This window comes from Trematomus bernacchii, unplaced genomic scaffold (assembly GCF_902827165.1).
Source record: "Trematomus bernacchii unplaced genomic scaffold, fTreBer1.1, whole genome shotgun sequence".
Lineage (NCBI taxonomy): Eukaryota > Metazoa > Chordata > Actinopteri > Perciformes > Nototheniidae > Trematomus > Trematomus bernacchii.
Genome location: NW_022987593.1, coordinates 14,188,648 through 14,213,064, shown reverse-complemented (window position 1 = coordinate 14,213,064; position 24,417 = coordinate 14,188,648). Strand labels below are relative to the sequence as shown.

General features: G+C 41.6%; 1 protein-coding gene across 1 annotated transcript in view; it reads left to right on the top strand.

Annotated features, from left to right (window-relative positions):
* The window catches only part of LOC117481734 (E3 ubiquitin-protein ligase TRIM39-like), a 937,572-nt gene that overhangs the window by 373,584 nt on the left and 539,571 nt on the right, over positions 1–24,417 (top strand). The gene's annotated exons all lie outside the window — the stretch shown is intronic.

Here is a 24,417-nt window from a genome sequence, read left to right as displayed (position 1 = left end):
GAGGGGACACATGTTGATGTAAGAAAGAGACATGACAAAGTGGATTTTGCATAATAGGTGACCTTTAAATTAGATTCTGTCATGGTGGAGGACAAACAGTGAGATTCAAAAACAATCCACTATGAACTGTCCTCTAAAAGAAAAAGTGCAGCTCTGTTTCCAGCTCTCCAACTGTGTGGACGGAGGTGAAAATCTGAGCGATTCATCACCGTCCTGTTGGGCAGAAATGCAGACCCTCCGCCTGGCTCGCAGCCAAACACAGATACGCACCATATTTCATGGCCTGTGCCTTCGAATAGAATACCCTGCTGCTGCTCTAAAGAAAACACAAGGCTTCGATGGACTGAGGAAAGGAATCCGTGGCCGAGCTGTCAGGAAGGAAAGAGGGCAGCTACCCTGGTTTTTACATTACATTGGCAGTGGGCTAAATGGCTCTTTTTTTCCCCCTGTAGACATTGTCCGTCTTTGAAATGTGATCCGGGGCTCGTTAGAAAGGTCTGAGCGCTTTCAGGCCGGCGGATCAGAGAGCAGTGTCAGATATGCAGCTCTCTAATCTCACCAATCTATCACTGTCTCCTTAGAAGTGCCAGAGAGCCTCCGGGGTGGCAACGCTGCAGTTACCAGCGCCTCATCTGTAAGCTGCTGAAATCTAAACCAGTTTATAAATCAGAGGGTCGCTACTGGACGAGACCTGGGTTCTAAAACTTGAGAACTTCAAATACTTCAAATAAGTAACACACGTTTTACAAAACCTGCAAAACTTATATTTTATCAAGAGCCTTGAATTTAAAAAATCTGCATAACCACGATTGTGTGATTAGTTTTGTCAGATGTGATTGACAGTGACCAATCAACCAATCAACCGTCATCTGACACTGATTCAGATCTAAGTCCTGATTGGTGCACAGAAATATGTGACGAGCCCTTTTTCTGATTTAGCCCCGCCCCCTCAAACTAGTAGTAAGCACCAAATAAAACAAGGAGGAAATCTGTAATGGTCAAATAACCAAAATGTTCTAACTTTGGCAGAAAACATACACTTGTTGTTGGATTTCATCTCTCATTGAGATTCTGGTGGAGAAAATACATTCTAATGGCCTTTAAGATGCGTGTAAAGGACAGAAAACGACAACAGATGATCTACCCTTGGTCTCAGGTCTGGATAGTGAAAATATTGTTGCACGATGGTAACACAAACAACTTCTGAAGACTTCTAATCTTTAGATTTATGACTAAGTAACCATTAAGATGTACAGAATCTGCTAAATCTAAAGAAAATGTGCATCGCAGGACTGTGTAGTAACCAAAGTATACCAACCAACTTTCATTCGGACACCGATTCAAAACACACACCTCTTTCTGATTTTAGCCCACCGCCCCCTTCAAACCAGTAGTAAACACCAACTAAAAAACAAGGCAGAAATCTGTAATGTTAAATCACCTAATTATTTCTTTTACTTTGGCAGAATACAGAGTGTTTGACTTGGACTTCCAATACTCGTAGTAAGAAAGTAAAATAACTAAATGAGATATACATTTTCAGGACCTTTTAAGGTTGCCTCTAATGGCGCATTTCCACTACACGGCCTCGCTCGGCCTCGCTCGGTATGGCTAGGCCTCGTTAGGACTGGCTCACTTTATGGCGCATTTCCATTACAGTTTAGGAACTGGGGTAGTATCTATAGTAACGCAGTATAGGCGGAGCCACTGACGTCATCTTCAATGAGAACCCCAGAAAAAACAACACAGCCGTTAGCTGTTAGCCCTCAGAGCTCACATCTTCCTCATATCTGTTCAGAAACTAGACAAAAGTTAAACAAGTACAAACCACAGACCTGCCTGTCTCATGGCGAATACAGTCGCTGCTTTATTTATGTCTGTATAGGGCCGTTGTTGTGAGTGGTGACGGTCGGGAGCATACCACTGCGTTAGCTTAGCCAATCTCCATTTAGAAAACACGCATTTAAAAGGTTTTTTTTCGCCTGCCGTCTGTCTGCAGACTTGACAAAGCATTAATTCATGGTTTTTACTAACCGGTATCAGTATGTTTGTTTACTTTCGGCATCATTTTGAAACGTGTATTACAATTAAATCACGGTCAAATATGTCCATCGTGTTGTAGTTTGTAGCCCCTTGCCAGCGATGCTCTCTCTAGTTTAGCATACTCACAGCCCGACTCAGCCTCGTTGTCTCTGGCCCTAGACCCCACGATTTTATGAGGCCAGAAAAAACTGTGAATTAGGACCCGCCGGCCGGTACTAGGCCAAGTGGAAACGCAACCAAAGACGGGCCGCTGACGTCACAGCCCTCTTAAACCGTGCTCCGCGCTGTAGTGGAAACGCGCCATTAGATCGCTCCCTTCCTCTTGATCGACTCTCTGGCCACTCCTAAATCCCATTTTAGTCTTTCCTTTAACTTGAACCTCAAAGTAAAATCTGACTTGTTGCTCTGAGCTGCTGCTGCTGCTGCTGCTGGCTTTCTGTTGAGCCGACTGTCTGAACTCAGCTACCATCTCAGAGATGAAAGTGTTGACGTGCAGCTCAGGTCTTGTGTTGAACTCATTATTACACATGGGACACTGGTAGATGTCACTTCTATCCCAGTGTTCAGTGATGCAAGTTCTTGCAGAAGTTGTGTCCACATGCTGTTGAGACTCTACTTCCTGCTGCTCGCTGCATGCTTCTCTATCAGCTATACAGGTAAGAATAACTATTTTTAACAGGTCTTTATTAAATATTCATACATTTGGAGTTCTGGCTTCTGCCTTGTTTCATTCATCAATCAGAGCAGACTGGGCTCTGGTTTCAGACAGAGGGGGAAAAGAGGTGCTGCAGCACAGGCAGTATGAGAAAAATAAGAGCTTTTTGAACATTAAAGCATGGAGACATGTCCCAGTAGAGACACTCCATACTGATATACACCTGAACATCAGCAGAATACGGCGTCTTTAAACTGGTTATTCTTGAAGTCACTGAAAAGTTTGAAATAATCCTGAACAGGTAACAGTGCAGACGGGCATGAAGGCTACACTGCCCTGTCCTCATAAGAAAGGAGATGTAAATGGAGTTGGCTTAACCGGGGTAATGGTAGATATCTGCCTCTTGTCACTATAGAAAATGGCAAAGTGATCATCATTGACAAACACTTTGCTTTCGGATCAGATAATTCACTGGTGATAGAAAATGTTACACATGGAATAATGTATTTTTGTAATAACTACCAGATATTTCTGAAAGTAATGAAGGATCCCTATAGTGGATCTTAAAGCTGGATTTAAACCAGTCACACAAAGAAACAAGGGACTGGGTAGTGACTCAGGACAGGAGGGAACCACTGCAGAACCAGAGAACCAACCACGATCTGACTTTTGGAAAGTACCCGTACGAGTAGCGGTTGTGGCTGCTTTGGCTTCTGGGGATCATAACCCTGAGACACTTCTTCAAAAACAGAAAAAAGAGAACCCCCAACGATGACAAAGCTGAACCTGAGCAGATCTACGAGGAGATTCAAGACAGTGAGCATCAGACTGGGAGGGAGTCAAGTACAGATGTGTGAACAGGCCAGCAGCAGGAGGAGGCAGCAGGGAGGAGTGGTGTGTATCACCTCACCCAACTTCCACTTCACACAGGAAATGTCAGTGAATAACCACACTTATTATGACCAGTACATTCTGCTGGTTATATTTCCCACCTGTTTATGAGATAGAGGAACATAGAAGCTGGTCATCACTCATCTCCTGCCGTGTGAAAAACACCCTCAAGAAACCGCTGTGTTTTCTAACAAACTTAGAGGGGACTTTTTACAGAAAAAAACCAACACGTATTAGTGTTTGTGCTGACACATTTGGGTAACTGTAGAGTTAAAATGGAGCATTTCAGACAAAGGATGAATACAAATATTAAATAAAATATTAAAGCTTGTAAAACATGTTCTAGTAGAAACCCATAATACAAGTAGTTACCTGAACATGAGCATACTTAGTGATCTTTTTAAGAAGGCACAACTTCCATGAGTTTCTTTTAAACGTTCTTATAAAAGCAATAGAAAACATCCTCACTGGAAACATTACAAACTGGCATGTGATGTGCACATCGCAGACGGGTTGCTCTGCAGAGTGTCAGTATAAGATTGGTGAGAAGAGGAGCCTGAAGGATATTTAAGACAATATATATGCCCCAGCAGCAGCCTGTTCACCACACTGATGTTTGGAAAGCAGTACAGGAGTATCCACAGCTGAACATCCAGACTACAGAGCAGCTTCCTTCCTCAGGGATCCTCTGCAACCTGCCAAAAGATTACATATTTTAAATACATACGCTATATTCAAATACACACTGCAGAAGTTCTCCAACAAAATTTTCTGTAAATATATAAGAACAGGTCAGCCCCTATATGGTCGGGCCTTGAAAACACATCTACAAAAGCATGTTTTGTATATATCTGAGACCAGGGGCGGCGCCAGGCGGTAGCTTGCAGTTGCTACAGCAACAATTGGCCTAGCAACTGCTAAGCAACCCCAAGAAATGTATGTTTTTTTTTTATCTATGTGAAATTCATAATTTGAAAAATGATTGATTCGAAAATGATATGCTGCAGTACAGTACAAGTAGCCGACTTCTGGGTGTTTCATTCAAGCTCGGCTCCGTGTGTGTGGCAAGAGCGCAGGAGGACAGAACACACACACACACACACACACACACACACACACACACACACAACACACACACACACACACACACACACACACACACACACACACACACACACACACACACACACACACACACACACACACACACACACCACACACACACACACACACACACACACACACACACAACACACACACACACACACACACACACACACACACACACACACACACACACACACACACCCTACCTGTCCATAGAAAACAGGCAGTACAGAGAAAACATTGCTGCCAAAAGAGGAGCGATCATGCCAACAGTGAGGAGGAACTGCTGTGGAGACAGAGCAGCACTTCCTCACAAAATGCCCAACTTTTGAAGCTAAACGGAAACAAATCTTCCCAAAACTCAACCATAAGCAACTCACCCGGTTGCATCGCGACGCTTATTGTTTAGGTGTCTTTAATAAGCAGGTAGTCATATCATTAGCTAGAACTAGCTAGATCTGATCGATATGGACATAAACGCGAGTGAAGTCTAATCTGACGGGAGAGAGATCAACTGCTGCTGACGAGTCGACACGCAGCTCTGCATGATCACCTGCAGCGGTGAGCGGAACAAAACACACACTTCAGGTTAGAATATCACACGTAGCTATTTTAATTACCTCTCAAACTACCTAAACTAGTTATAGATATGTTTAGTTTTACTGTCGTGTCACTCATTACCAGTGTTGGGCAAGTTACTTTTAAAAAGTAACTAGTAATAGTTATAGTTACTGCTCTCAAAAAAGTAACTAGTTACTTTATTAGTTACTAAATTAATAAAAGTAACTAGTAACAAGTTACTTTACTTAAAAATAATAACAATAAAAATACAAGTTTTTGTGTTGTTCTGTGGCACAGTAAGACTAGTTTTATAGCCCCACGTACATTAGTTAGGTGCTTCAAGAGATTGGCATTGCTGTTATTCGATGTGGACAATGCTTTCTGTCCTGCACAGTTTACATTTGACCGTAATATTTTTTGCGTCCTTTATCCCCACAAATTGAAAATAGTGGTTATATCTCCAAGTTGTAAATGCGCTGCTGCTCTCGCTGATACTTGCATCTGCCATTGTGTGTGTGTGTGTGCTGGTGGTGGGCGTTGCCGTGTATGTGTGTGTGTTAGCAAGTGTTTGTGTGTCTGTGTATTTTCCCCATAAGGCAAGACCCCGCCCAACTCTGTCTCTGATTGGCTTACCCTGAAATGTTACCCCCGCGTTACCCCTGGTCACTTTCACTTTTCCATGGTACTGTGAGAGGACATCACTGTATTCGCCTGTAAGTTACATCCGCAGGGAGATTCGGTTCAGTTGGATCACATAATGTAACGCAGTAACGCACCCATTTAAAATCACAGTAACTATAACGCGTTACTGAATGGGAATAGGTAACTAGTAACGTTATTAGTTACCGCAAAAGGTAGTTGCGTTACAGTAACGCGTTAGTTTGTAACGCATTAGTCCCAACACTGCTCATTACTGATCCACGAGCTGCATGATACTGGCGGGCTTGTCAGGAGAGGGAGAGAGCGCTCCGTGTTATTGTAAATTACTGTACACTTTTGAATAATGTAGTTAATCTACTATAATTAGTTTGTTTAATATCGAATCATGTCCAATTTGTTTTACAGCTCAATAAATAACAAAGAAGACCTTTGACCGGCACTTTTCTACTTTTGTCCGGAAGATTTCAACTTTAACGGACATTTTTACCGGCGAAAAAAATATTCTAACGGGAACTCTGACTCATACTCAAATAATTATTTCCCTACCTCACATTAAATCAGATGTTCTTTATGCTATAAAACAACCAAATGTGTGTTTCATAATAGCATTCTACATGAGGATGGGAAAATTAAAGAAAAGAAAACTAAGTTTAATATTTCAAAATGAGTGACCCATCTGTACGTAGACTGGGCATCCCATATAACCTGGCTGAGCCAATATAAAGAAATCAGCCAAATAACTTTTCAATACATTATTGATTACTATTTTTGAGGTACTTTTAGGTTGGCAGTAAACATAAGTCGGAGGTAAATGGTGTACTTTTACTCCAATACATGTATTTAATACCTTTAGTTACTTTACAGATGTGGATGAATGATGTGAAATATAATCAAGTGTTAAATCAGACTTTAGTTCCACCTGGAGTAAATTCACAAGCTACCCTGCAGTATACAAAGTCATTCAAACTAGCTGCATCTTTACCAGCTTTGATAACACTTTAATGATCAATCATTATAAAACATATCATATATAATTATTAGGGATGCTCCGATCGCCGGAATCAGTATCGGCCGATACCGATCGCCGATCCGATCGAGTGGGCGGGGCCTATGGGGATCTTCCATTCAGTGTTGCCAACTTGGGGACTTTCCAAACCCTCCGGCTACTTTTTTTTGTCAAAAGCGACTAGCGACAAATTCAGCTACATTTTCTGGTGTTATTGGAGACTTTCTGGTGTTTGGAGAATCTGACGTGATAGCATGTAATTGTTACGCAGTTACTTTCCTCAACGAGCAGCGGGTGCTGAGCCCCTCCGCCGTCTCAAAGCACTCACAGGCAGCCTCACGCGGCAGCTGCACTCGAGCAGAGAGGTGGCAAAGTGACCCAAAAGAGACACACTACGCGTCCAGACTATATTAATCGTGCATGCGCAAAGCCATCGCTGATCTCGCCCTGGCTTGCAGTGGGTGTTTCTCAATCTCGAGTAAAGCTGCTTCAGAGCCACTATTTCAAGCATACTACGTCATCGAGTGCCGCCGAAGTACTGTTCCAATCTCCAGCATACTTGGAAATCTACCGAGCCCGGCGAACTCCGTTGGAGAAATATCGAGGCTGCACATGAGTAGACTCCGCGGTCTTAAAATCCCCACAATGCTTTGCGCACGGACCAATTTCCCCAAATCTGTGGCAGAAAATGTAAGGCGAGGCCTCTCATATGACGCACACCTGCACACTTGCTAGCGTGTTCCACTCTTCGTTTTCCGAATGCCAGGAAGTATTCTTGCCTCGCTTCTGAAGCAAGATGCTCGGCAGACATGTGCTACCAAGCAAGCGTACTCGCGATTGAGAAACACCCAGTGTGTCTCTTTTGGGTCACTTTGCCAGTCCCAAGCCCAGATAAAGAAGGAAGGTAGCAATTCCATCCCACATAACCATTTTTTTGATTAAATGTGACTAATTCTTTAACAATACTGGACAACATGTATGTATGTAATGTTGGTCTCTACAAAGCATTAAAGTCATCAAGTGATGGACACACATAAACATTTAAAAAAAAAGAATCAACAGAAGGAAGTTCATTTGTAGTTCTAAACACATTAAGGGTGTTTTTTTCTTCACTTTTTGTATATAAAATATGCAAATTAGGCGATGTCGTCATTTAGCGACTTCTAGCTACTTTTAGGACAGCCAATAGCTACTTTCCTTACTATGGAGTTGGCAACACTGCTTCCATTTAAAGTGATGTTTAAAACTCAGTTAATGGGGCTCATTCACTGGCGCTTCCAGAAACAACAACCAACATAATTATTAAATTCAAATGAAGTACATTATTCAAGTTTACATTAACTTGGGATAATAACACGGGAGAAATGAGCGTAAGCGCTCTCTTTTCCTCTCTCTCTCTCTCTCTCTCTCCCCTGACAGCCTGTCAGTATCTCCTGCAGCTCACTGATCCAGTAATGAGTGACAGTGAAGAATAAAGAAGAAGAATATATTTATAACTAGTTTAGCTTGTTCCAGAGGTAGATAAAATAGCTAAGTGCGTTAGGTCTAACTCTTAATGTGTGTTCTGCTCCGCTCACCGGTCCGTCACAGCGGGTGGAGCTGCAGGATTTCTGCTTCACACACGTTGCATACCGCTATTTTATTGTCATTTTTGGACACTTAAAATACTGCCAGACTAGTGAAGCCATTTTGGCGAGCTTGTTTTACCGCGCACAGAGAAAAGTGTCATGTATTTTACATGCAACGTTAGCCTAATCTAAAATGCTCTACTACGGCGTACCTTTCGTGTGGTGTGTGGCTCGTCAGCGCAGACTCTCGCATCGTTATGTTTGCACACTTTGCCGGAGGCTACTCTTGGGCTTGACCCTCGTCTTAGCCTTGTATTTGTCTTCTGCTAGCCAACGCTCGTTGAAACGGCAACCTCCTGGCATACTGTCATCTATCCCTCATCAGAATGCCCAGGTCACACACGTAACAAAAACACTTGCCGGTCACGCGCATAGCGCGGGAAGGCCGGAGCGGAGCTGTTTTATGTAAAAGCGAAGCAATTAAGACTCTGACTTCTTTATTTTCTTTTAATCTAAAAATCGAAGTAAAGCATTTACAATTTCAAGCACTTTATCCCAAATTCAAGCACCATTCCCAAAATTCAAGCACTTTTCAAACCTTGAAAACACCTCGTACAATTTCAAGCATTTTCAAGGATTTCCAGCACCCGTACGAACCCTGATAACTGTTTATTTGTGTGTATTTTTGTATAGATGTTGCAACTATACAGAGCTTTGGCAATACTGTATGTAACTATGGTCATGCTAATAAAGCTATTATTGAATTTAATTGACTGCCCTTTGTACATGTAGCTGTGGCTGACAACAAATAATGTTATTATGAATCAGAGGTGTGGACTCGAGTCACATGACTTGGACTCGAGTCACTAATTTGATGACTTTGGACTCGACTTGACAAAATCACAAAACACTTGCGACTCGACTTGGACTTGAACACCAATGACTCGGGACTTGACTTGGACTTGAGCCTTCTGACTTGAGGTGACTTGATAATTTAAATCAGGGGTCTCAAACACGCCGATCGCGAGATGCCGCTTGAAGAGCAGACTCCCGTCGGGGAGAGCAGAAATCTTCAGCCGCTGCAACTCTTGCTGTGAATCCAATCCATGCAGGCAGGGGCGGGACTTTATTTTGCTGAGCCACCATGCGGCCAATCATATGCGAGGACACACTAGGATCATACCATTATGTGAAAGAAGGGTGGGGGGCAGACGCTCCAAGACAGCAGGTGTAGTGGTACAGGCCAGCTACACAGAGCCACGGGGAGACGGGGAGCCGGATTTAAATGCAAACGCGCAGGAAAAAGTCAAGACATTTGCGACAACCGAAAAAAGAAGCAGCATCTGGCTGCATTTCAATGATATTGGAGAAAGCAAAGCTGAGTGCAGGATTTGTAAAATGAAAATAACCTTCAGAGCAGGGTTTTTATTTTGGTAACCACTCAGGATTTATTGTCAGAGGTGGGAGAAGTTCAGATCTTGTACTTGAGTAAAAGTACCATTGTGTAGGAATACTCGGTTACAATAAAAAGTCCTGCATTCAAAATGTTACAAGTAAAAGTACAAAAGTATTATCATCAAAATATACTTAAAGTACCACCTGCAGAGGGATCTAGATTCAGGTGTGCAGAGAGAAAATTGATTATTAAATTATTAATGTGACTAATAAAGAGCAGTTTGATTATTAAGTATTATTCTGTTGATCGATGTCATTACATTTGTTGAAAAGCACCTAAGGACTTGTTTAAGACTCGTTTTGTCAAAGTTTAGGACTTGGACTTGACTTGAACTTGCCCATCCTGACTTGAGACTTGACTCGGACTTGAGCGCAAAGACTTGAGACTTGACTCGGACTTGCAAAACAACGACTTGGTCCCACCTCTGCTTTATACTACTCCACTACATTTTGGATGTACATGTTGTACTCTTAACTCTGCTACAAGCGTCTTTGAGTTCTAGAGAAGCACTATATATAAATATTATTTATTATTATTTATCTGAGAGCTTTAGCAACTAGTTGTTCTACATATTCAGATTATTAGCTAATACAAAATGTCAGCTGCTATAGACTCATGAATGCATCAATAATTATAGTGCAGTAATATTATATAAATATTATTCAGAAATAGGCTACTTGGACTCTGAGTATATTTTGAAGGCTATCTTTAATTAAGTTATGTCTTGTACTTTTACACCACTGTGCTAATCTATACAGTAGAAGGCAAAGAGAAAGCAATGAAAGTCAGCAGGCTTGTTTTACACTGTCTATTGACTAAAGAACAGAAAAAAAGCTGCGCTACCTTGGCTTTATAGGTGGACAGGCAGGGAATCGAACCCCAACCCTCTATAAGTGGAAAGGGACAGCGGTGAACCTTATAGTTGAGTGCAGCCCTTTGTTAACAGTGAGGGTTAACAGAGCTGTTTGTGCTCTACATGGAACTGTTTTCCATCTCCCTCTTTGGTTTACATTATTATTATTATTTTTCTATTAAATATGACATTGGGGAATAAAACGCTGTTTTGTTGATAGTTCCATCCATTTATACATACTTCATCCTCCTGTCACGGAGTTCAAGCACTTAGACTTAGAGAGTTGGGCGGGGAACAAATATGATGCTAGTCACAATCATGTTAGTATGTATTTGAAGACAAAAACAAATGTTTTCATCAGCATGCAGACTGTGCCAAGTAAAGCCATATTCCTCCAGTCTCTGTAGTAATGCTAGCGCTGGGTGACCATAAATCCACTGGAATATACCACACACACACACACACACACACATTTAGCAAATTTCAACTGATTGACAGCTTATTTTTGGTCAATTTCTACCTTTATCTTCACCTAAATGCATTTTCTTGAATTCTGGCGATCTCAAAAGTATCATCAAATGATTGGGCATCCCTAATTTAGTTGGATATGACACCTTAAATGTTTTTCTACAATGTTTGGTTCCAAGATTAAGCGTGTTTGAACATTTGACCCGAGAGACTGGTGGCCATCTTGGATTTGACCTCTCACGGTCCTCACGGGTCAAATCTGACTTCCCTCCACATCTGAAAATACACCTTATGGTATGCTCTAACTATGTTAGAAATGTCATGCTTTTCTCATAGAATGCACAATTGTTATAATATGAGAGCTTATCCGCTGTACTATTAGTGTTGCTTGACTTTATAAAGAGTGTTTTTTTTTTTACAAGTGTGTGGTTGCGTTCTAGTCACTTTGCTCAGCACTACTGCTTGTTACAACTTTTATTTGCCGTACTCGCCTTAACTGTTAGCTCAGGTTAATCTCGCCCCCCTCCGACGTAAGCGTGACGTATGCGGTTCTTGCTTCTGGACGGACAACTTTTTGGTGCTCGAAACGTACCGGATTCCGGAGTTTAGAGGCTGCTCCGCTGCGGTGTGAACAGGAAAACACGGTGCTTTTCAAGCTCCAGCTCCGAACCGGCCCTGAAACACCGTTGGTGTGAATGGGGTATAAGAAGAGCCGGCTCTTTCGGCTCCCAAACGGCTCTTCATGTTACCACAGTTTACCAGAGCCTCAGGCGCCGTTTACACGAGGAGAAAAACTGCTTGTATCTGCATAGTTTCGCGTGCGTATAGCCCTATTATTTACACGAGGGCCGATAGAAACTGACCCCACAAACAATAACGGGTCCCAAGGTGGATAGATTTGCAAACGAAACGCTCTGGGGGGTCAACCGAGTCCGTGTAATCCCCTCTATACGAATATTTCCTGGAAAAATAGGATAGCCCCCGCCTCTCCTGCTCACTGCTGTACTAGCAACTATCAAAAATAGCTGTGTTAATTAAACGCACAAGGGGTTCTTGAATGAAATAATATTATAAAAGGCAAACCAGAATTGTTAACGCCCAATATACTCCTTAAACAAAATAAACAGAGTCAGATTTCATGCATTGATCCATTATATTGACAAAGGTGCATCTCACCCGGTGTTTGTAGAGAATATCTCTCTTTCTGAGCCGTCCTCTCGATGCAATATCCACAGAGACGTGCTTCTTGGTTTCTTTCAGTTAACTTCCCCGTTGCATTTATCCATATGCTGAGGAAATGACTATATCCCGCTGAATACCAGCAATCGCCACACACACTGACTTCCTCCTGTCAGTAGCTACTGCTAGTGCTACTGCTACTGACCATGCTACAGATATTAGTGCAAAAATATACAGCTCCTCTACCACAACCATCAGCAACAACAGATTCGGTTTCTTTCAGTTTCTTTCAGTTTCAGTTTCAGTTTCAGGGCTTAAACAGAAGGGTAGCCATGGCAACATTGCTGCGGGGCTGCTCCAGGCTGCTCTTCTTCGCGGCTTTTGGTGTATTTTGGCGGAAGTTACAGCGCCACTTACAGTCCCAGCATATGTACTACAGCGTTTCCAGCGGCCTCGTTTAAACAGACACGTTAAATGAAACAAATGCATGTGAACGGAAGACTTTTTTGAATACGCATACTGTGCATAAACGCAAACGGTCCCGTGTGAGCGGGGCCTCAGTTTCGCCAGTTCACGTGCGTGCTCCACTAGCACCCCCCCGTCAAGGCTCGCCGGCAATACACTTTCCGTCACAGGAACACGCTTTGCTGGCGGCGAAAATAATCCCACCAGACTCCTTTGCCCCTCCAACAGAGGGATGTCCTTGTCCTTTTCGTCATTTCAAGCGATAAAAACTCTTTTGGACGCCCTCGGCTCGAGTTCAGGGCGTTCCGAGCTGAATAAGGGCGTCAAATGACGGCAAGACGCCCACCTGGCGGAAATGCTGGAATTAGGAATATATTGTGATGAAGTGCACACTGACCTGAGCTCCAGGGGTCTCCTTGTTCTCCTCCATGCTGCTCTCCTTCTCCGGCTGGGTCTCTGAAATAATCAACACAACTACAGCTGACACAAAACAAGACAACTCAATACAACCGACAGACACAACAAAACTAATCTACAGCTACTTCGTAGGTTCATAGCAGAGGTGAGAAGTAACTAAGTACATTTACTCAAGTACTGTACTTAAGTACTATTTAGAGGTACTTTTACTTTACTTGAGTATTTCCATTTAATGCTAATTTGTCTGTGACAATAGGAGACAGTAATAAAGCTGCTTCACTGAAGAGGAGAAACTCACACCTCCAGGACTCTGTCAGTCAGGAGGAGACTAGAAACAACAAGTCAATAAACTGAGGATTCATCCTGTAACATAAAGGAGTTACCTAACAGAAACCAGTATGCTAACGGTAATAAAGAAGAGTTACCGTACTAAAACAATATGCTGAAGGTAAAAAGGGAGCGTTTACTCAAACTAAACGGTATGCATATAACTTATGAGTATACTGTGGGATAAATAATGTTAGAGAAAGTAATTAAGGTATTTCCTCCACCTGAATGAGAATAAAAGACACACACTTATATTGCTTATATTTAGTGTTTTATCACATTATGTGCAGTGCCTTGTCTTATATATGCTGCTGTGACGTAAACATTAGTGATGGGAATTCCGGCTCTTCTTGGTGAGCCGGATCATTTGGCTCGGCTCACCAAGAAGAGCCGGCTCTTTCGGCTCCCAAACGGCTCTTCAGTTTACCACATATTATACCTTTTATAATTCAATCAAATGTAGCCCTGTTTTGAATAATGATTTATATGTGTACACATATCACTTAAATTATTCAATACATCCTTTGTACTGAAGTATTCAAAAGTAAAAATGACATGTTTAATATCAATTATTTGCTGTGGCCAATTGTTTTCATTGCATTTACAGACCCTTGTATCTCTCTGATACCACCCAATGAATGCACAGACTTGCTTGTAGAACCACGCTACACAAAGCAGATAGCAACACCTATAACAAAACCCGAGGTGACAGGGCTTTCAGTGTTGCAGCTCCCAGACTGTGGAACAGCCTCCCAGTACATATCCGGACTGCTGAGTCTATTGAACTTTTTAAATCTCAGCTAAAAACTCACCTCTTTGCACTGGCTTTTAATACTAGTTGAACATTACATTTTTACATTTGTATGTGTTTTTTTTTAAATATTTTTCTAGTTATTGTGCTTTTTATCATGTTTTTAATTATTGTTTTATTATTGTACTCCCATTGTGTTATTTAATATTTATTGCCTGTACAGCACTTTGGTCAACTGAAGGTTTTTTAAATGTGCTATATAAATAAATAAAGATTGAGATAAAAACTTAAGCATAGACATTTTAAAAAAGGGGCTACTGTATCGACATTTTAAAATTATATTTAAAGAAAAGGCCCTGACAAAACAGCAGGGCTCTATTTCAGTAGTAACTATAGAAAAAAAGACAGCAACAGCTGACATCAAATCTTTGCTGAGCCCAAGGATAATCATAAATAAATAACATAGTGAAAATAAATATATTGCAATGCTCAGTACAGCAGCATCCAACCGTCTCTAATCATAAAAAAACATAATAAAAATAAATGTATTGCAATGCTCAAAACTCTAATCCTTGGATATTACATGTCACTGCATGCATGCACGGAGCAGCTGTAGCGCGGAGATCATCATATCATTCTGTCTTGTATTACTTAACAACAAAATAACAACAAAAAAAACGGCTCGTTCGCGGGCGCGAGCCGGCTCCCGTCGTTCACTTAAAAGAGCCAGCTCTTTGAGCCGGCTCGTTCGCGACCGACACATCACTAGTAAACATGTTCCAAATTGATCAATTTAGTCAATGTGATAATAAGCAGAGGAGAAAATTATAGAAAGGTCAGATAGTTATTAACGTTACATACAAATGACTTTAACCATTACGATAAAAAGTTATTATTATTAAATTATTATTAATATAATACAAATATTTAGATATAATTCTTCATAATCTGTGTAGCAACTTACATTCTAATTTACAGCTCACAGTTTGTTCACTTTTATTTCATTAAAATGACTTTATTCACATAGAAAGTGACATTAATGGTTGTTTGAACCACGGTTATAACGCTATCTGTGTCATTAACTATCACTAAGTTAACACAGAAAGCAAACATTACCTAGTGAGACTGTTTAATGTACTCCATGTATACAGTATTTTCGGTATATTGTGTATTCTTTAGATACTCTAGTCATATGTGTCCTGTGTGTAAACTTGCTGCTAATGCTTCATTTTTATTATATCTTATTGCATCTTTTAAATATGTTTAACTCGTGTAATGCCTGAAAACACTTCTGCTGTGACACAATCATTTCCCAGTTTAAGATAAATCATTATTTAAATAAAGTATGTATATTTATATATTTTAATGAGCTAAACTGTTGCTTAGCTTAGCGTTAGCTGCTAACTGAAGAACCCCATTAATTTCAATGGGAAAAATGCTACGTCACGGTGAGTGGCGATGCTAATAAGCTAGTTAGCATATATTTAAAACCATATCTATGGTAAAGAGCACCAACACAACAACTCAAACTGTCTTAAAGACAACTGGTGTAATAAATAACTAACATAAAGTCAGCTGAGCATTACAAATAAACTGTTACTCACCCAGAGCCGAACTAGAATAATAACTGTAGCTGTTAGCCGTTAGCTGTTAGCCGTTAGCCGTTAGCTGCTAGCGATAGCTTTTAGACGATAGCAGTTAGACTTTAGCTGTTAGCCGATAGCTTTTAGACTTTAGCTCTTATCCGATGGCTTTTAGCCTTTATTTAAAGATAATTTGAGACTATTTTTGTCGCACATTAAGTTTTTTTGTGAGTTTCTTTCTTCCAAGATTACAGCTGTTGTGTTAAATAAGATAACTTCTTGTGAGGGCTACAAGCCTCACAAACGAACACACATCCTAAAGGTTATGCTTTTGTTTACATCAGACATACACAGACACATTGATTTGAAACAGCTTTGTTTTTGCTAGATTGAGTGCACGGAATGTTGTTTAAAATATCTATTGTTAATTGTGTTGTGTGTAATCATATTGTCAGTGTCTTACAGCTCATCTTGCTCCTGGCCAAAGGCTGCGCTGATGGAAAACACCTGCCTTCATAGATGTGTCAGCTAATTGGACTACGCCATTCCTCTCAAACCCTGAGGGGTGTTTAAAGAGGCCACTCCATTTAAGCCACCCTTTTTTTTAGAGCCTGTCCCCCCTGCACGCAACAATGGACTGGCCAGTAGGGCTATACATTCCTGCAGTGTGGAGATGAGGGGGGTATGTGAGTTGCTCTTGGGCAGAAGAGCACACAGGATGTCACCCATTTTTGTGACGTTTTGTTTATGCGTTAAATGCTAGATTGTGTATGTTTATATCTACATCTTTTTGTTTAAACCTAATTGATTTTATTACCCATCTTAAAACTGTACATATATTGGGTAAATAAAATCCTTATTTTTGCACCTCAACCTGCATTCCTGATTTTTGCGTACCCTGGTCCTTCACACTTCTGATTCCTGATTAACTGTAAACTAAGCTGGTGTAAATACACTTAATGAAACCTCTGCAGGTGTCTAATCCACTCACCTCTTCTTCGACTTCTCTCGGTTTTTGGCGGATTGCAAAGAACTTTAAAGGTGCATACCGCCACTGTACATGAGTGTGATTGAATCATCATATCATTCCATCTCTTAACTCATGGACGTATCTATCTATGATCTAAACAAAAAATAAATAAATCAACAAAAAACAAAATAAAAATCTATGAACTTTCCTGACCTAATGTTACATTATTTTTCCTACCCCAGTTTCCCTCAAAAACAGTTCTCTTTCAGCTTTATAGATGACCCAATGTAACAAGATATGTTCCACATGTTCTTTAACTCCACAGCTCCTACACTTGGCACTGTCACTTTTCCCCATGATTTACAGCGTACCATTCAATTCACACTTCTGATTCCTGATTAACTGTAAACTAAGCTGGTGTAAATACACTTAATGAAACCTCTGCAGGTGTCTAATTCACTCACCTCTTCTTCTTCTTCTTCTTCTTCTTCTTCTCTCGGTTTTTGGCGGATTGCAAAGAACTTTAAAGGTGCATACCGCCACCTACTGTACATGAGTGTGATTGAATCATCATATCATTCCATCTCTCATGGACGTATCTATCTGATCTAAACAAAAAATAAATAAGTCAACAAATAACATAAAATAAATAAAAAACAAAATAAAAATCTATGATCTTTCCTGACCTAATGTTACATTATGTTTCCTACCCCAGTTTCCCTCAGAAAGGTAAACAGTGCCTTTCTGGTAGCTCTTACTCCTTCTGTTCCCAGAACACCAACCACACTCCCTCTCCCTCTCTGCCTCTAAAACTTTAGCCTTTAGTTTTCCTCTTCCAGCTTTATAGATGACCCAATGTAACAAGATATGTTCCACATGTTCTTTAACTCCACAGCTCCTACACTTGGCACTGTCACTTTCCCCCATGATATACAGCGTACCATTCAATGCTGTGTGATCCAGTCTGAGTCTAGCTATCGTGATTTCCTCCCTTCTGTTTCTTTCTTTATAAATATTAATTGTGATTGTCTTTTGAACTTTATGATACTCTTTGCCTTTCTGGTCTTTCTCCCACCTTTTCTGCCAGATCTCCATCCCTTTCTTCTTAATGACTGCTTTTCCTTCTCCTTCTCCAAGTTGAACTGTAATGTTATTTCCTTTTGTAGTGCACTTTTTGCTCATTTATCAGCACACTCGTTCCCTTTCACCCCCTCATGCAGGCACCCAGCAGAACTGCAGATCCATACCGCCTCTGTGAAGTCTTGACAGGCTGTGGTTAAGTTCTATGAGAATGTCTTCTCTGGCAGTTGTTGTTGACTGTATGCTTTTTAATATGGACAATGAATCTGTGCATATCACCACCCTATCTGGTCTGACCTCTTCAACCCACTGTAATCCTATTATTACTGCCAGCATTTGTGTTGCGTATACTGATAGTTGATCAGACGCTCTTTTTGAGATCGATATTTTAAAGTCTGGGATGTATATACCAACTCCAACACACTCTTCCTTGTTCTTAGAACCATCGGTGTACATTTTGAGGTAATTGTAGTACTTTTCATTCAGGTACATACTTGTTTTAATTCCCACTTCATTTATTTGCCACTCTTTTTCCTTTCTACGATACTCACATATGTTAGCTTCTGGGAAAAGCCATGGGGGAACACGGCTAAATGGGCTTGCTTTGGCAAACGTGATGGTCTTCACTCCACATGCCCTCGTTCTCTCCTTACTCGTCCAGCCAAACCCACGCCCCTGGAACTTTGCATATTCCCAGCAATCCTGTAGTATTCTGTTTGTGATATTTTCCTCTCCACTTCCTTGTACCCTGACCCAGTATGACAGAGCAAGTTTCTCTCTTCTGATCTCCAGAGGTGTCTCTCCTGCTTCTATCAGAACTGCATTGATAGGGGATGACTTTATCGCTCCAATACACAGCCGCAATGCTTTATATTGTATTCTATCATAAAAGTGATGTTCTTGCTGCTCCATACACTATACAACCATAGTCTATTGTGGACCTCATAATTGATCTGTATATGTCTATTAATGCTTGTTTGTCTGCGCCCCAGTTGCATCCAGATACAGCTCGTAATAGATTTAATACTTTTTTGCATTTTGTTTCCACTTGATTAATATGCATTTTCCATGTGTATTTGCTATCAAACCACAGTCCTAGGTATTTGAACTCATTCACCTTTGTCATTGGACGGTCATAGTGTTAGCTGTTGGCCATCAATCTTGCGTTTATTTGTAAATACCGTGACCTCATAGCCTACAAGAAGAGAGCCCAGCCGGATACGTCTCTCTCTCACTCCTCTGGGCACTCTCTCCGTGCCAGCCTCGGGGACCTGTTGCTGGTTCCATTCACTATTTTGTTTATTATAAATAAACAATTGTTATATTCTTGCCCCTCGTCTCGCCTCCCTGCTTTTTGTTGCAGCCCAGGAGCCGGGTTGTAACAACACTTAGAGCTGAAGTCTTTCCCACGCTGCGGTATAGAAAGCGTGGGAACAGAAAAGGTGTGAAGCGTTTCTTCACATGGTTTTTGCTTTGCATCCTCAGATGATATCAGGTTTCAGTCGTGAAGAAGTACTCAGATCTTTGATTAGAAGTGCAACAATACTATGATACATGTAGAAGTCCTGCATTCAAAACGTTATTCAGATACAAGTACAACATAAAAACATCAAAGTAGGAACACTAAAAATACTCAACATGCAGAATACCATTTTCAGAATTATATTATATTCCTGTATTATTATTAAAGCGTTCATGTGCTCATTAGCTTTATTGTTGTTGCTATGTCAATAGTGCAGGGTAGATTAATTTATAATAACATATTATCCAACCCTTCTCTTGCGTTAGGTCATACCCCCCTTCCCATACTATTTTCGGTCAAAATTGACCGGTGTGTTTTGCACAGTGATATCTCTGGAACCCCTTATCCCATTTTGATGGTTGACATCTCATTTGAACAGTCAAAGCAAGTAGAATCAATGGGTGACAGACATAATGACACCAGGGGTGAATTTCATGTTATCATTTTGCAGGTAGTTCAAACATAGTGCTTACTCTACATTACTGTATATTATAAAAATGCTTGCCATGTAGGCTGTGTTTACTGGAGATGGAAATGCTTCAGTTGGTGTTGTAGCTGAGATTATTCCCGTTCCAATGATGTATGGGATGTATTGATTTGATACAAGCAAGTCAGTGTTTCATTGTGTACTTTCAACTAGAGTATATGGTCCGGACCCCACTGGTGGGCCCATCAAGTTCAGCGTTCACTGCATTCACTGTGATGAATATAAAATAAGACACTGATACTGTTTTCCTCAATGAACATTTAGAGAAAAATATATATTCAGGGCTCTTCTCCCTCAGGGGTCTCTCCATCAGGGGCCTCTCTCTCAGGGGCCTCTTCCTCAGGGGCCTCTCCCTCAGGGGCCTCTCCCTCAGGGGCCTCTCCCTCAGGGCCTCTCCCTCAGGGCCTCTCCCTCAGGGGCCTCTCCCTCAGGGGCCTCTCCCTCAGGGGCCTCTCCCTCAGGGGCCTCTTCCTCAGGGGACTCTCCCTCAGGGGCCTCTCCCTCAGGGCCTCTCCCTCAGGGGCCTCTCCCTCAGGGGCCTCTCCCTCAGGGCCTCTCACTCAGGGCCTCTCCCTCAGGGGCCTCTTCCTGGTCTGTTGACTGTTGGTCAGGCTCATAGTCTGGATCGCTGTTGTCTTCCATTTCTGAGACATCGTCCTCTATGTCTGGTTCAATCTCCTCTTCATCTGGTTCAAAACATTTGTCCAGAGCCTCTCTGACAGAAAATCGCCTCATCGGTCGCCTACTCATTGTGTCAATGAGTCAAATGTGAGCAAGGCACAAATATAACTGCATGAGAGACAGTAATGGAGGGGCATTTACTGCAAGAAAGTGAGAGGTTTTTCTTTCTCGAGGGGCACAGAGCTCGCACCTGTGAGAAGTTGAGAGGTTCCCGTAACTTAGAGTAAATTGTTTTGTCTGGAAGGTGTGGGGGGACATAAGCACAAGAAGTGTGTGTGTGTGTGTGTGTGTGTGTGTGTGTGTGTGTGTGTGTGTGTGTGTGTTTACATTTTGTTTCTTTCTTTCTCTTTTTCAGGCCAAACCAGTGAAGCGAGGCTCGGCCAACGTGTCGTTCGCGGATCTGTCAAAGATCGGCCAGCCGCCCAACACCAACAAGTCCTAGAAGCATCTGAGCTAATTAACAACTGCAGAGTGTAAATAATATATTTTATAACATTACAAATATAGCAATATTTACATCGAATATGGTTGAAATATACAGTATTACCCGTAGAAATAAAATAGGAATAATACAGTATATCAATAGAGTATCTAAGAAATGCAGTGGGGTAGTGTGAGTACAATATGTGCACATTGTACATATGTGCTACATGGTTAAGCTGTACTGAAAAAAACATGTATACAGTATAATAATATTCAATGGTTAGACTAACTGTAGATCTCTCCTGTCAGATAACATCAGCTCAGTGAGGTAAAGGACTCTCTCAGTGTTTAGATGGTTAACTTTTAGTTAGTTATCTCAGTGGGTCTCAAAACAGTTTGATCACCATTTAAGTAAACAAGTATTTCCGAGGCACACCTTCATATGATCATGTTAAGTTAATAGACATACAATACAAGTCTCTGCCTCACATGATCCCAGGTACACAAGTGTAGTCGCTTTCATTAATAATAACAATAATATACACGTCTAATAATAAAAAGCAATAAAAGCACAATTTCAAAAAGCGTAGGAACTGGAAAGCAGTTAGAATTAAAAGCAAATGAATCCTCTTGAAATAGAACATGTCAAATATGAACATTAATCCTTTCAATTGGCCTATGCATACAAATATGGTACGCTTCAAAATTGTCCTACGTGTTATTCCAGGTTGCAGATAAGCATTTCCCAAGCTCAGATGACAAGCTGTCCCTTGTCACCGAGCAGAGGAACGCGATCCTGGCTGCCTGGAATGCAGTGGAGGACCACGACAAACAGCATCAGAGGTTCAACCAGCTGTACAGAACGCACTGGGGCAACACCCTGTACTGCCGCACTAAACGGCACAACCTTGTTGATGCTGCTGTGATACAGCGCGTGAAGATGGGCATTCGCTACGCACCAGCACAACAGGACATTAGTGCAATGAACAACAGGCTTATGTACACGCTGGTGAAACTGCTGTGGTTGAAGTCACCACAGGGTTCTCACACTAGCCCTGAGAAGACCACTATCTTGAAGGCGTACGAGAGGATCCAGCACCGGGTTTTGGTGGACGATCCCGTCTTGTCTAAAGCAGGCTTTCCGCTGCCAAAGATAAACATTAAGACGGTGCGTGACTTTATCCGCGCTCAAGAACGCCTCCTCAACCTGCGTGCGACCAACCAGCCAGCGATGCTCTCAAAGACGACTTCCGTTTCCTCTGCCCACTTGCCTCCAGCGCCACAACAGCCAGCACTCCTCCCTCCACCAGACTACCCGCTGATGCAGTACGTGCCGACACCCAGCACGGCAGGGACCCAGTCATTGAAGGGAAGGAGGGACATGATCATGCCTCTCTCACACCCTCAGACATCACTGCCACCTGTGTCACTGCCACGGCCACCAACCCCAGCCCCCAGACCTTTGTCCTCCCCTTCTCCATCCACAGCAACCCGGGCGATTGCTGACCCTTCCACGAGGCCCATCGTGCCTGCCATTGCTGGACGTCCCATACTGCCTGCCACCAGTACCATCGCCAGACCTGTGCCCTCCCTTTTCTCTCCCTTTTCCCTGGCCCCATCCTGCCTGCCAGTCAGCCAACCCCAGCCATTGCTGGCCCCTCCTCAATGCCCTTACTGCCTGCCATTCAGGCAACCCCGTCTGCTGATGTGTCTGTCCCCACTACTCTTGAGTGCATTCCCTCATCCTGGGCAAGGTCCACGCTTTACAAGCGCAAGGGGATGGACGAGCCCTCGGGAGTAGGAGCCAAAGTGTCCCGGGTTCAAAAGCTGCCGTCGTGCACGTGCTGTGGCCAACACACCCAGGGGCACAAAAAGTACAGGCGCAAAGTCTTCTGCCCTGTGAAGAGGATGTCTCCATCAAAGGGTCTGGAGAACACAGTCTACAACAGTTACCAACATTTTACAGCTGTTGTTGACACGTTGGAGCAATGACCTGTTGCTATGTAAATATTGTAAATAGTCATTTAAATGTTTATCATTTGTATTTTTCATATTGAGTTTTATATTTATTATGTATATTGTAAATATATGTACGTTATTAATGTGAATAGTTTTATGTACATTACATTACATGTTACTTGTTATCCAAAGCGACTTACATACTCAATACTGTTGGCAATCCCCACAGGAGCAATTTGGGGTGAAGTTTATTTTTCATGTCGACTTTTATATTTGATGTACATTGTAAATAGTTTTCATTCATATGTACGTCATTAATGTAAAAAGTGTAAATACTTTTATGTACATTACATGTTACTTGTTAGTCGCTTTCATCCAAAGCGACTTACATACTCAATACTGTGGGGTGAAGTGTCTTGCCCAGGGACACAACGACATGCTGACTGCAGTGGGGTTTGAACCTGTGCTCCCCTGATCCCAACACCAACGCACTGCGCCACAGCCTCCCTGTACATAATTGTACATCTGATTTGTATCCACTTGAGCTTTTTTACCTGTGTTTATGTTGTTGCTGTTGCCATCCTTTATACTGAATCAATGAAGGTGAATGGTTGCTCAGAAAAAGTCCTAAAGAATCCAACTGGGTTCAATAGCTGGATCATTCCTGTTCTTCTTCTGCAGTGGAGTGAGATCTCGTTGTTGTTGACTTGCATAACAACAAATGTTAGTTTACAAGAAGTCATTGATACCCTAACATTTGATTCATACCTGCTGATGAAAAATAAATCCTGGGATCTACAAAAGTCAATGTGTTTCATGGATCTGATTTGTATCCACTTGAGCTTTTTTACCTGTGTTTACCTTCGTTTATGCTGTTGCCATCATTTATACTGAATCAATTTAATATTTTGCCAGAAAGGTCAACCTTAGGAATACAGAGCAGTTCTTATCATGATAATAATAAATTGGATTTTTATAGCGCTTTTCTCGAACCCAAAGACGCTTTACATTTATCATGCCATAACCATAGCCGTGGAGGCAGTGCAAACTAAAATATAATATTGGTGACAAAAAACACAGAGCCATCAGTGCAATTGTTACATTCTAATTTCTCTGATATTGTAGGCGTTAATTATCTATTTATTATATGTAAATACTTTTATGTACATAATTGTATTTATAATTGTACATAATTGAACTGTAACACTATGGTGTTTTCAATTGAATGCACTTTATACAATAAAGTGGTCAGTGCTACAGTAACAGTGTGTCGTGAAATATGAATGATTAAATGCAATAATGGGG